The sequence below is a fragment of the Neolamprologus multifasciatus genome, chromosome 4 (genome assembly GCF_963576455.1).
Source record: "Neolamprologus multifasciatus chromosome 4, fNeoMul1.2, whole genome shotgun sequence".
In the NCBI taxonomy this organism is placed as follows: domain Eukaryota; kingdom Metazoa; phylum Chordata; class Actinopteri; order Cichliformes; family Cichlidae; genus Neolamprologus; species Neolamprologus multifasciatus.
The window spans coordinates 32585375-32599041 of record NC_140442.1 but is presented as its reverse complement, the minus strand read 5'-3'; the positions used below and the strand labels follow the sequence as shown (position 1 = coordinate 32599041).

Here is a 13667-nt window from a genome sequence, read left to right as displayed (position 1 = left end):
GATATTATGGTCAACAGTATCGAATGCTGCACTAAGGTCAAGAAGGACAAGCACAGAGATGAGTCCACTGTCAGAGGCCATAAGAAGATCATTTGTAACCTTCACTAAAGCTGTTTCTGTGCTGTGATGAACTCTGAAACCTGACTGAAACTCTTCAAATAAACCATTCCTCTGCAGATGATCTGTTAGCTGTTTGACAACTACTCTTTCAAGGATTTTTGATATGAAAGGAAGGTTGGAGATTGGCCTATAATTAGCTAAGACTGCTGGGTCTAGAGATGCTTTTTGAGTAAAGGTTTAACTACAGCCAGCTTGAAGGCCTGTGGTACATAGCCGATTATTAGAGATAGGTTGATCATATATAAGATCGAAGAATTAATCAATGGCAGGACTTCTTTGAGCAGTTTTGTAGGAATGGGGTCTAAAAGACACGTTGATGGTTTGGAGGAAGTAATTATTGAAGTTAACTCGGAAAGATCGATTGGAAAAAAAGAGTCTAACTTAACATCAATGAAACTAAGAGTAGCTGTAGATAATATTACATCTGTGGGATGATTATTGGTAATTTTTTCTCTAATGATAAAAATTTTATTTGTGAAGAAGTTCATGAAGTCATCACTAGTTAATGTTAAAGGGATGGTTGGCTCAAAAGAGCTCTGACTTTTTGTCAGCCTGGCTACAGTGCTGAAGAGAAACCTGGGGTTGTTCTTATTTTCTTCAATCAGTGATGAGTAGTAAGCTGTTCTGGCTTTGCGGAGGGCTTTCTTATAAAGCAACAAACTATTTCTCCAGGCTAAATGATGATCCTCTAAATTTGTGACACGCCATTTCCTCTCCAGATTACGAGTCATCTGCTTTAGGGTACGTGTTTGAGAATTATACCACGGGGTCAGGTACTTCTGATTAGAGACCTTAGTTTTCACTGGAGCTACAGTATCCAGAGTCGTACGTAGTGAGGAGGTGAAATTATTAACAAGATAATCGACCTCTGTTGGGGTAGCGTTCAGATAGCTGCTCTGCTCTGTGTTGGTACAGGGCATTGACGATGATAACAGTGGCTGGATTATATTCTTAAACTTAGTTACAGCGCTTTCAGAAAGACATCTACTTTGATAAAGTCCACTCTCCACTGCTGCGTAATCAATTATTGTAAATGTAAATGTTATCAAGAAATGATCAGACAGGAGAGGGTTTTCAGGAAACACTGTTAAATGTTCAGTTTCTATGCCATATGTTAAAACAAGATCTAGAGTGTGATTAAAGTGGTGGGTGGGTTCTTTTACATTTTGAGAGAAACCAATTGAGTCTAACAACAGATTAAATGCCATGTTGAGGCTGTCATTTTTAGCATCAACATGGATGTTAAAATCACCCACAATAATTATTTTATCTGAGCTCAGAACTAAATTAGATATAAAGTCTGAGAAATCAGACAGAAACTCTGTGTAAGGCCCAGGTGGACGATACATGATAACAAGTAAGACTGGTTTCTGAGTTTCACAGCTGGGGTGGACAATGTTAAGCATCAGGCTTTCAAATGAATTAAAAGTCTGTCTTGGTCTTTCATTAATTAATAGACTGGTGTGAAAAATTGCTGCCACACCGCCCCCTCGACCTGTGCTTCGAGATTTCTGGTAGTTAGAATGACTCGGGGGTGTTGATTCATTTAAACTAACATAATCATCCTGCTGCAACCAGGTTTCTGTAAGGCAGAGTAAATCAATTTGTTGATCAATTATTAAGTCATGTACTAACAGAGACTTGGAGGAGAGAGACCTAATATTTAATAATCCACATTTCACTGTTTTACTCTTTGGTTCAGATGTGGATACTGTATTGTTCTTTCTTTGTAAATGTTTAAGTTGTTTGTTGCTGGTTTTTAGTTTGTTTTTTGTCTTTTTGGAAGCAGACACAGTCTCTATGGAGATGGGTTTTTGGGGGGGTAGCAGGAGGAGAGAAGCTGCAGAGAGGCGTGTAAGACTGCAACTCTGCTTCCTGGTCCCAACTCTGGATAGTCATGTTTTGAGGGGTTTAATAAATTTGTCGATATTTCTAGAAATGAGAGCTGCTCCATCCAAAGTGGGATGGATGCCATCTCTCCTAACAAGACCAGGTTTCCTCCAGAAGGTTTGCCAATTATCTATGAAGCCCACATCGTTTCTGGGACACCACTCAGACAGCCAGCAATTTAAGGAGAACATGCGGCTAAACATGTCACTCCTGGTCTGATTGGGGAGGGGACCAGAGAAAACTACAGAGTCCGACATTGTTTTGGCAAAGTTGCACACCGATTCACATATGAACATAGGGTTCAGGTCCAGGTTTGAGTCTCTGATGGATCCTGATAAAAAGTTCAAATCTTCAGTAAAAGGCTGATCACATATCAACTGATAGTATTGATGTTAGTTTACTTTTTCTCAGATAACTGTCTTTGCTCAAATTTCTGAATGACATCTTTGAAATGGTTACTTTCATAGGACACAGAGCTGGTCTAGGTTGGTTCCTGTGAATAATGATGGAGCAGTGATGTGACATGGAGAAGAGTCATGGACAGTTAGAGATGGTCATCTCACCTCTGAGCTTTGGTCTGGCTCTCATGTTCCCCACACAGAGTGGTTTTAGAGGGAGGGACTCCCTCCTCTCTGTCCTCACACTGATCCATGCTGCTGAATCCACATCAGCTCACACACACTTTATACCTTCACCTGCAGAGGAAACACAAATCATTCATGTGCACATCAACTGAGAGCTGCAGAGGTTGTGTCTGTTGTGTTGGACTAACATCCATCTGAGACGCAGCTTTCATCAGTTCATTACAAAAAGTGTCACAGAGTCGAGTTCAGCCTCCAAATCCTCCATTACTGTAGTCCTACAAAGCAGCAGGTCAAACATGGCTGCAGAGAGCAGCTTTATGTCGGTAACAATGTCCAGGACCAAACTGACTGCTTACAGAGTTCATACTCTAACTAACTAATGTTAGAGGTTAGAGTAAAGAAATGACGTGATGCTGCTGGGAGCTACGTCACAGACTAGCAGCATTTAGTTATTCAGCACTATATTTAATCCTTATTATCTGCTCCTCTCACCTCTGTTTACCTCTGACAACAAGAACATTTAGCCAACAGTTTATCTCAAAATGCATCCGCTTCATTTTTAGATAAATACTGGTTTATAACTTTATTGTTTACAAAATTTGTGCATAAGTTTCCAAAATATACAATTTTTATTTGTATTTTACAGTAAAAAAATATATATATAACTACTAGGATTTCATCTTTCTGATTTGATTTCAGATCAGTTCTATTAATACAGTACGTCAATGAAAAAACAACTAAATTCACAAACATTATGTTGAAAAGAATGATACCAAGCAAGAAGGAAAAAAAATAAAATGAAACAATTTGAGGTGAAAAACAAATGTAAAATCAAAAGGAGTCAAAACTGGCCAGTTATATTTAACCCAGAGGGTTCATCCAACAAATCATGAAAAATTAAAATTTTTAAAATTTTTTGATGTTTTTCTAACAAAAAAGAGTGAAAATTAAGTTAAGTTTTTGTGTAGCTTTGTGGGTTAATTACACTCACCAGAGTGTAACAACCAACCACTCAGTGATGGGAATAACACTGTTACTTTTTTCAGGAACGAGTAATCTAACTAATTATTATTTTTACCAACCAGAGGCAGATTTGGTGTTCACATACAAACAGATAAGCACAGTGAAGTGATGGAGAGCCCGGAGCAATTGAATTTCACGAAGCACCTCTCAACGTCACACGCTTCAACAAAACTAGTCACCAAGAATGACGCCGTTGATGATAACAGGTGCAGCCCAAACCCAGGTGAGGCTAACGTGAGCTCAGCTAAGAGATAAGGCAACACCATCCAAGCAGTCCTAGCTTGATTTCTCTTCTCCACAAACATCTGTGACAGAGGCTGAATTAAACAGACTGATAGCAGGTATGTGGTCAAGAACATGCTGCCTTTATCAACAGTCCAGTCGGACTCCTTCAAGTCTCTTGTTGCCAAGATACCAGCAAGAGGAGCGGCCAGCCCTCCATGCAGAAAGACTTTCCAAATACGACACTAGCATGCTAAAGTGAAAGTCAAGCTCAAAAAGACTTGATGAGTTAGAAGAGTCTCTACTACTGCAGACAAGGACATGATTAAAGCCATCTTGGTTTGAATAAATCACAGCATGCAGAGAGTGGAAAGTAGCGCCGGGATGCAGAAGATTCAAGGGTCGTCATACTCATGATAATATTGCTGTTGAGCTGGACAAAATTCACTCACACTGTGGCAAAATAACATCATCATCACATCGGCATAAAGACGATATTAGTACTGTAGAAAAACACATTTATTAATTACAAGTTATCTTTTGCACATTTATTAATTACAATCATCATCTAAGTGACTTCTTCAGACTGAAGAAGTCACTTAGATGATGACAAAATGTTTCTCCCACAAAACACTACGTCCAGATGAACAGAATCAACTTTTAGAGATTTACTTTCCTGGATGATTGAGAATGCATCAAGAAATTACAAGTTATCTGTTTCTGAACACGCTTTCATGTCAGATGAGTTTTTCCTTTATTTATTTCTCTATTTATTATTTCCTTTATTCTGAAGCTTCTGGTGGTTAAACATAACCAACATGAGGCAGGTTCACTGTAACCAAAACCTCCAGACTCACCCTCAACATCATGCCAGTGTTACCAGTGTTGGGACTAACACATTATTTAGTAACACGTTAGTCCCAACACTGATTGTTACAGGATACAGCAACAGGGAAAAGTTCTGGACTGTCACGATTGGTCAGGATTAGCCCAACAAAATATAACCAATGTTACCTTTTTCTAAAGACAGAAAACATATCTAGTCCTTTTTTCTTTTACATATATATTTTTAATTAATTAACAATAAAACTCAACGCTACACCAGCTTCTAGCTTTGATTGACACAAAACTTAAAAATCAGCCTAATTCTGAGGACTCACTGCATGACACTCACAGTCTTTGTCATTGTTGATTCTTAGCTCACAAACAGTTCTTATAAGGACTTACTAGTGCTGACAGTTTAGCTCTTCATAAAGTTACAGGAGGATACAAATAAACATGAGATCGTTGAAATAATCCTGTCTGATTACACATGTGGACAATAAACGCTGTAACACAAACTGAACAGTAATGTAACGACACTCATCTCTCACGTCTGCACTAAACTAAATGTCTGTGAAGGTTCTCAGTCATCCAGGTCATCGTAGTCAAAGGAGCTTGCAAAGAAAAGCGTCTGGACTTCTTTAAGTTACTTGAAGACGTTTCACCTCTCATCCGAGAGGCTTCTTCAGTTCTAAGGTCAAATGGTGGAGAGTCCCAGATATAAACCTGGTGGGAGTGTCCCCCCACAGAGGGACAAAAGGACCCCCTGATGATCCTCTAATCGCCTGAGCCAAGGTGTGGAACTGGGTGTGGGTCCCAATCAGCCAGAGTTTCGAGTGAGTTCATTGTGAAACCTGGCCCCACCTTATCATGTGAATTCCTGAGGTCAGATGGCCCAGGGTGTGAGTGGGCGTTAAGGCGTCTGGGAAGGGATCTCAAAACTGGATTATAGATGGCAGAGAGTTGGTGTCGTAAACCACCGCCTCTGTTCAAAGATGGTCGCTCACAGTGGACATAGATGGCTTCTTTCACTCCTCTTTCAAACCATCTGTCCTCTCTGTCCAAAATGTGAACATTGGCATCCTCGAAAGAGTGTCCTTTCATGATGTCATGCTTGGAGAAGCATGACATCCCGGTGTACTTCATACCCAGCAACACACTCAGACAAAAACTGGTTCACCCGAAAGACAAAACACAGACTTAACAATGTGGTGTATGCCGTACAGTGCAGCGAGGAATGCCCAGACCTCTACATTGGAGAGACCAAACAACCACTTCACAAGCGCATGGCACAACACAGAAGAGCCACCTCCACAGGACAAGATTCAGCTGTCCATCTGCATCTTAAGGATAAAGGACACTCTTTCGAGGATGCCAATGTTCACATTTTGGACAGAGAGGACAGATGGTTCGAAAGAGGAGTGAAAGAAGCATCTATGTCCACTGTGAGCGACCATCTTTGAACAGAGGCGGTGGTTTACGACACCAACTCTCTGCCATCTATAATCCAGTTTTGAGTTCCCTCCCCAGACGCCTTAACGCCCACTCACATCCTGGGCCATCTGACCTCAGGAATTCGCATGATAAGGTGGGGCCAGGTTTCACAATGAACTCACCCGAAACTCTGGCTGATTGGGACCCACACCCAGTTCCACACCTTGGTTCAGGCGATTAGAGGATCATCAGCGGGTCCTTTTGTCCCTCTGTGGGGGGACACTCCCACCAGGTTTATATCTGGGACTCTCCACCATTTGACCTTAGAACTGAAGAAGCCTCTCGGATGAGAGGTGAAACGTCTTCAAGTAACTTAAAGAAGTCCAGACGCTTTTCTTTGCAAGCTCCTTTGACTGCACTAAACTAAAACGTCACTACTTCTACATCTAGTTGGTTTTAATGGAGGCGGAGTCTCCCTGCCCAGTGCGCACTCACGATAATTAACTTGGCACAACACCAGAAGTGAGCGCATGTAAATCAGAAAGTGTCAGGTTGCCTAGCAACTATGACACTAGCGTCTTGAAACCATTGACTGTAGAAAACATGGACGACGCGACAGCTCCCCAAAAATGAAGCCAAAACGTCTCTATCGCCCCCTGGTGTCTGGCTGCAGTATAGGTCATAAACCCCGCCTCCTCCATGTTAGCGGATGGGACTGGGGTCAGACTAAAATAAATTAATTCTCCTTAGATAATTTTTTTCCAAAGATTCTTTCTTTTGTTTTCAATAGTTCTCATCACGCTGATTGATGTTCAAGGGGTCTCCTTTCCCATAAGTTTGATTCTAAGTCCTACCGCGGTGATGTTAAATTGGGGTGAAACGTCATCATAAGAGCTTTGACTGACAGCTGCAGTCACGGAGAAACTTGCGTATCTCTGTTCGGGAATAGCAGATAGAGCGTAGGCTCTGAGAGGAGAACCAGCGTTTACGCTACGAAAACACGACCGAGTGTTTTAACCTGACAGCCTGAGGTGTTCTTCAGTAAACTGGACTACCCGACAGAAGGACCCGAGGCCCCGCTGCACTTTTTCGGTAAGTTAAACGTGTTTGTAAGCTAATCTGTAACTACCGTCCTTAGCTAGCTCCTGAGACCTAGCTAGCTAAGATGAGCACTCGGCTGTCAGGGTTCGTTTAGCTGTGCAGGTGAATGAATTTACTAAAGAAATCAAGAGAAACGCCCCGGGCTGCTCAGTCACTAATTACTGTACTTTTATTACAAGTATTATACTGTAAAAGCAACAGGCTGCACCCTGCTGCAGCTCCTGTGCAGAGCTGAATATTAAATATGTGCAAACAACAGCATGTTTTCAGTCTCTTGCCACATCTGTAAAGACAGTAACATTTTTTTTAAAAGCTTGTACTTCAGTAACTCCTCATTAATCAGGAACTATGGATTAAAGTACTGTAGTGTACTGTAATACTGAAAAAATGTAAGAGAAGAACTTCAGATCCTGAGTGTGTGAGGACAGAAGAATCAGCTTTATTTCAGATGTAAGAGATAAACTTTATAATTCAGTTTGTGATGGTTCTGTTGTCTTTGTGATTACAGGAGCTGCCCTCCGATTCAGTCCTCAGCACCACCCAGTGACAGCAGATCATCCAACATGTTCACATGTTAACTGCAAAATGAACTGATGGAAACAGTACAAAGGTTAAAGTACCACACGTGCTGTAGTGAAAGCTGCAGCTTTATTGATAAAGTTAAAGACAAAAAAAACAAAAGGATTAATCACTCATGTAACTGTGTCACTATATATCAGCATTAACAGGACCTCAGTTTGGTGTTTCACAAAGCTGCTGATCTCAGACCTGCACAGCTTCCGTTTTAAACACTTGATGTACTCAGCTGCACGAAGAGCATATGAGATTTTCTCTAACACAATTAAATAAAACCTGATGAAGGTCAAAGGTCGTCACTTGTATGTTGAACTACAAACTTGTGATCTGGAATTTTTTCAGTTTTTTTTTTTTACACATAGTGTGTTATTTACCATAAAGTGATTCAGAGTTATTCATACCAGAGTAACCAGAGAGGATCACATATTTTTAAATATATAACTTTCTACAGGACTGAATATAATATCTTTATGTAAAAGTCCGGAGCCTCTGGGGAGTATCTGAGTATTTATAACATTACACAAACCAAAGGTCTCATCACAGTGTTGATGAAATGCTGGGTTTATCCATCTCCTGGGGCGGGCCTGCGGAGGAGTGCTGAAGATTTCCCTGTGAGGGAGCTGCTGGTGAAGATCATGAGTCCTGCTTGATCAATGCCATGAGCTTCAGTCTTCCTGGTGTTTCTTAAATGATGCCTCTTACAGCGGGTCAACAGGACTTCTGGCACAGGACAGCTGTGATGAAAGAAAGGGAAGAAGTTTCTCCAAACCTCTGGACCCAGAAACCCAGCTTGGTCCTGATGGTCTCCCTCACTAGTTTCTCTCCAGGGTGAATGTAGCTGTTGATATAATATGGACTCTATTATTAAATGAAAAGAACAAATTAGACTACACTACTGAAACCTGCTGCTGTTTTTAAAGTCTCCATGTTACCAGGCTGTAGAGATTTAAACAGTTTTAGATCCATTACACTCACAGTCTTATGTTAAAATCTCAAAGGACAGCATTATATTTTTGATATTAACAGTAACTCTGGGCCTCTGTAGAGTGTGCAGCTGATCTCATCGCTGTCTAAAAATGGATAAAAAAAAACATAAGTGTTGAAGACTATTAAGAGTAGCAGGTGTGTAGCATCGCTAACTAGCTAGCAACAAGCCTCCAACACAGTGCGTATGCTAGCGGCTAATCTAACTAACGAATTAACAACAGAGCGATTTTAGAACTATAAGATGATGAGCTGTGTGTCTTTTTTATAACAGTGACATGGTTGTATTTACCTTAAATAAATGAGTCGTCAGTCGCGGTAAACGAGCAAAAAAACTCGAGCAGCCAGGCTACGTAAAAAGTGTAGGGGGGCGTGTTTGCGGTCACGTCCAGCGGGTGTGTGGGCGGGAGCGTTACACAGTCGCTCCACCTCAAGTCATTACTGCGCAGACTCTGGCTCCAAATTTGCAAGATGGCAGCCTCCACAAGCGCAGTATTTTGGCTTCATTTTTGCACAATGGTAGGACGCGGGGTCGCGTCGTCCATGTTTTCTACAGTCAATGCTTGAAACGCACTGAGAGAAATGACGGTGAAAGATCTTTGTTCTAACTGACAGGTTTCACTGACACTCAGACCTGTAACAACATGAAAACATATCACTGTAACACTCAAAAATGTTCAAAACTGCAATCATATGAAATCATAAGTGAAGGATTGTGATGATATTGTGTTATGGAGTGTCTGCTGAGTCCAACCTCTAAGAATTACGAGTCTGGACTTTAATGATAGAACAAAATTCAGACATCAAAGTTTCTCACATTACAGAATCAGATGAACCCACAGACATGAAGGGATATTTGTGTTTTTATGCACAGAGTCAGAATCGGAGTCAGAGGTGTTCCTCATGATGTTTGGTGATGGAAACAGTCTCATCGATGTTTCCATCACCAAACTAGAGAAACTAGTAACTGCATGCCTGCCTGCATTCTCTGTGATGCATCAACAGGAACAACATGTTGTTAAACAGGACTTTATAAAGACTAAGAGTCTGACTCACACCTGAATTATCTCTGTTTGCAGTGACCCTGAACTGAGCTGGAGCAGCTTCGTGTTGTTTTGACGTCACTCAGTAAAACCTGAATGTCGGCTTCTGAAGAACAAACTGGTTTCATCTGTTTCCAGTTAAAGGGACGATCATTGTTCCACCAGTGATGTTGGATCCAAAGTTTCATTCAGATCATTTTAAACTGTTTATCAAAGACAAATGTTTGAGTGCAGAGTTACTGACTGATAACCAGAGTGGATTCAGCCAATCATCAAATCATCTCATTTGTTTTATTTTATGTAAATACAAACGTCTCACTTCCTGATCTGCTCATAAAGTTCACACACCAACAACAAGCTCCACTCCACACCTGCACACTAAACACGGACACACAGGTGAGCTGCTTCTTGGAAGGAGGCGGGGCTTCACCTGAAGCAGGACAGGTGGAGACTTAATAAGAATTTTCCCCTTACAGGGAGGAGGCTGATCTTCAGATGAGTTCCTGTTAAATCTGACGAAACAAAGTTAAAAGTGGACTCAGTCTCGTCTGATTTCACTCTGTTTTTCACTGAGCAGGTTTAAGTTTTATTAATGAAAATCAGCAGAGCTTGGTACTGATGGAAGAACCTCCTCTAATCGCTGTCATTCAGAGTGATCCAACCTGTTTGTGAATGCAGCTCACAGACTCTCTACATTTCCACACGACTTAACAGACTGATGGTGTTTTTCCTTCAAACAAACTTTACTGAGAACACTCAGTGACACTCATGGACGCTCCAACAGAGTGAAGATGGTGATCAGGATGAAGAAAACTTTAGAGAGTTCTCAGAGCTGCTGAGCTACTCACAGTGGAGACTCAAAGTCAGGACTTTTTAAGCATCTGTATTAAAGCAGATGTGCAGATATAATATTAAACAGTGCTGTCATATACAGGCTCACCTCCAGGAATAAACATCCAGACACATAAACTTGTGTTCATGCAGACATTAAATAGGAACATACAAAATTATTTGATCAACACTTACAGTTATAAAGACCAGTCAAATCTAAGATAAGATCATGAGAGGTGGAAACAAAATCCCCAAATGACTTGTTTGTATTTTAATGTCAGAATAACTCGTGTGTTGCTCACCTAAAGTATAGAAAATGAAAAAAGTCCATTGAGTTTAATTTCATCAAATGAATGTTGCAGTTCATTTTCACTGCAGTGAGATAAAAAGGTTTAGTATCTACGTGTTAGCTGATGTTTGTTTGCTTACAGCTGTTCGTTTTTTTAATGTTTGTCTACATCTACAAAGATTTTAGTTTTCTATTATAATCATGTAAAATACTATTCTCACCGAGAAAAAGCTAAGATTGAATGTCACAGCTCAAAGTCTGACTTTTCCTACTAAAATAAAAAGTGTGAGTGATACGTATCAGGTACGCTGTCCACAGGGTTCATACACCTTTTTCAGGGTGAAAGTCAAGTACTTTTGAAGCACTTTCAAGGTCCCTTTTCAAGCTTTTTTCCAGCACATCCCCCCCCCAAAAAAAAGTGCATGTTTCAATTTGCATCACCTCTGTAAGACCATGTGAAAATTAAAACAAATCATCCTAGGTGAACTTAAACACCTTTGTTCACCTTTTGATAAGACAGAAAAACACACCACACAAAAATACTGCAAAAGGAGACTGTCGCCTTATATACAAAGTGTATAAACTCAAAATGCACATTTCACTTAAAAATTAAGATGTGAACAAATCAACTTGTTAGATATTCTTCTCCTGTTGAAAAAAACCCCAAAAAGAAATAAATAAGTCTTCTCATCAGATATTGATGCTTCTTTCCTGTGTGACAGAAAAGAGGGGACAGATGTTTGTTTGTTTTTTAAGTTAATTCCCAATAAAACTGTTTTATTGCTAGCTACATTGCTGTCTGTCTTATTGCTGAAGTCCTAAACGATCACCTTTAAAGTGTTTGTGCTAATAACATCATGTCAGACAGGCCTGGAGAACAGCACTAACTGGGAGGCTTTGAACACATCACATAGTTCAATTCAACATATAATACTTTAAGAATGAAAGGCATCTACTTAAAATCTATTGAATTTATCATCTGTCATATTATTATGTACAATCCCAGTGTATTTTGTTCATCTCACTTAAATAAACAGGCATCCTTACAGTTTGAAATATTCATGTACAAACACATATAAATGTTTGTACTGTCTGAGTGGCTGATTGTGCCCCACAGGCCTCAGTGTGAGCTTGAAGACATTTATAATGTTTAAGTAGTTTGATGTGTCGGTGCTGACCAGAAACACAGTTTGAATGAAACTTTGGTAGCACAGAAACAAGTGGCTATTCTTTGTGACCATATGGATCAGTCCCTCATATTACCATTATTTCAAATACTCCAAAAAGCTGGGGTCCAGGGTGTAACTGGCTGTTTCTGACTATTTTTGATTTGGCCTCTATATTTCACCTTTAAAAACTGTTTATCTTGCCAATCTGTTATTTACTCATTTTGACATACTGTAAATATGTAAATATTGTGCTTAAAACATGAGTAGAAAGTGATATTTTTGACTGTAAAAACCACAGGCATGTTTAACGAATCATTTTCATAACTTGAAATGCAAATAGAAATTGTACATTTTTTAAAAATATGCAAAGTTTTGCAAGCAATCTGCCTTTGGTGGCTTTAAGGCAGCAACTGTGACGATCACTAGTAGAACTGACACACAAAACAAAACAACGACTACACACTAACTACACAAGACATCACACTAACTTGAGACTCCAAACACGGTAAACGCCACAAATCTCTCACGTATCAAAACTCTCGCTCTCTCTCTCTCTCACTCGTAAAGCTTCCACCTCTTCCCAAACAACCAGATGTCACATGTTGCCATATCATTTTTTGATTGGTCCACACAGTACATTTTTCCACCAATAGGGAAGGAGTGTTTTTTCTTTCTCTTTTTTCACTCACAAGCAAAGCGTGTTTGCTAGCACTCTCTTTAGAAAACGCTGTTTTTACCGTTTCTTCCCAGAGGAAACGCCAGTTTTATTCAGAAAAAAAACAAAAAACATCAGTTTTACGTGGCCTATCAACACAATTTAAAAACTGGTATATAGTTTGAAGTCCGCTTGTTCGACCCAAGTTGAAATGGAGACTCTGGGTCCGTCGACCCCAGAGGGTTAATCAGAAAGCCTAAGTTAGCTAGTTATGGTAAATGGTAAATGGTCTGTATTTGTAAAGCGCTTTACTTGGTCCTAAGGACCCCAAAGCGCTTTACACTACACACAATCATCCACCCATTCACACACACATTCACACACTGATAGTTATGTATCAGGCTAATGTTTAAAGCTTTCACTTGAGTAAATTAACTCATATTACTGCTGAGTAATGTTAGCTAAGTTCACAGCATATTCCATAACAGCGCTGCCATACTGCATCACTCTCAGTGCATTTCAATCATTTCTCCAGCGAGTTTGATAGCAAAATAATAATAATAATTTTAAAAAATAGCATGTGTAACGTACACGTACTGGAAAATTATTTACTAGCACTCACCTATCATGACTGGAGAGCGCAAACTCTGCCATTTGTTCCATCAAACACTCATTAAAACAGCGACCTACAAGTATGTTAGCGCACTCATCCCCGACTGTCCGAGGGAGGGGCGGGGTCACACGTTGAAACAGACACAAGGCAGCCCAGGCAGGGAAATTTTGCTTTTACATTTTGTGACTCATTTTATTTCTCTATCTGATAAGAAAAGTATTCAACCAGATAGTTATTTGTGGTGAATGAAATACAGTTACATTTTCAAGCACTTTTAAGCACCACATCTGAAATTCAAGCACTTTTCAAGT

The 13667-nt window shown here is 40.0% G+C and overlaps 1 long non-coding RNA gene across 1 annotated transcript; it reads right to left on the bottom strand.

Annotated features, from left to right (window-relative positions):
- Nucleotides 1-292: 292 nt before the first annotated feature.
- LOC146520898 (uncharacterized) lies at nucleotides 293-13642 on the bottom strand. The gene is made up of 2 exons (XR_014873846.1): nucleotides 13366-13642; nucleotides 293-2705 (listed from the first exon to the last, which is right to left on the bottom strand). It is a non-coding gene; the product is annotated as an uncharacterized LOC146520898 (long non-coding RNA).
- Nucleotides 13643-13667: the final 25 nt, after the last annotated feature.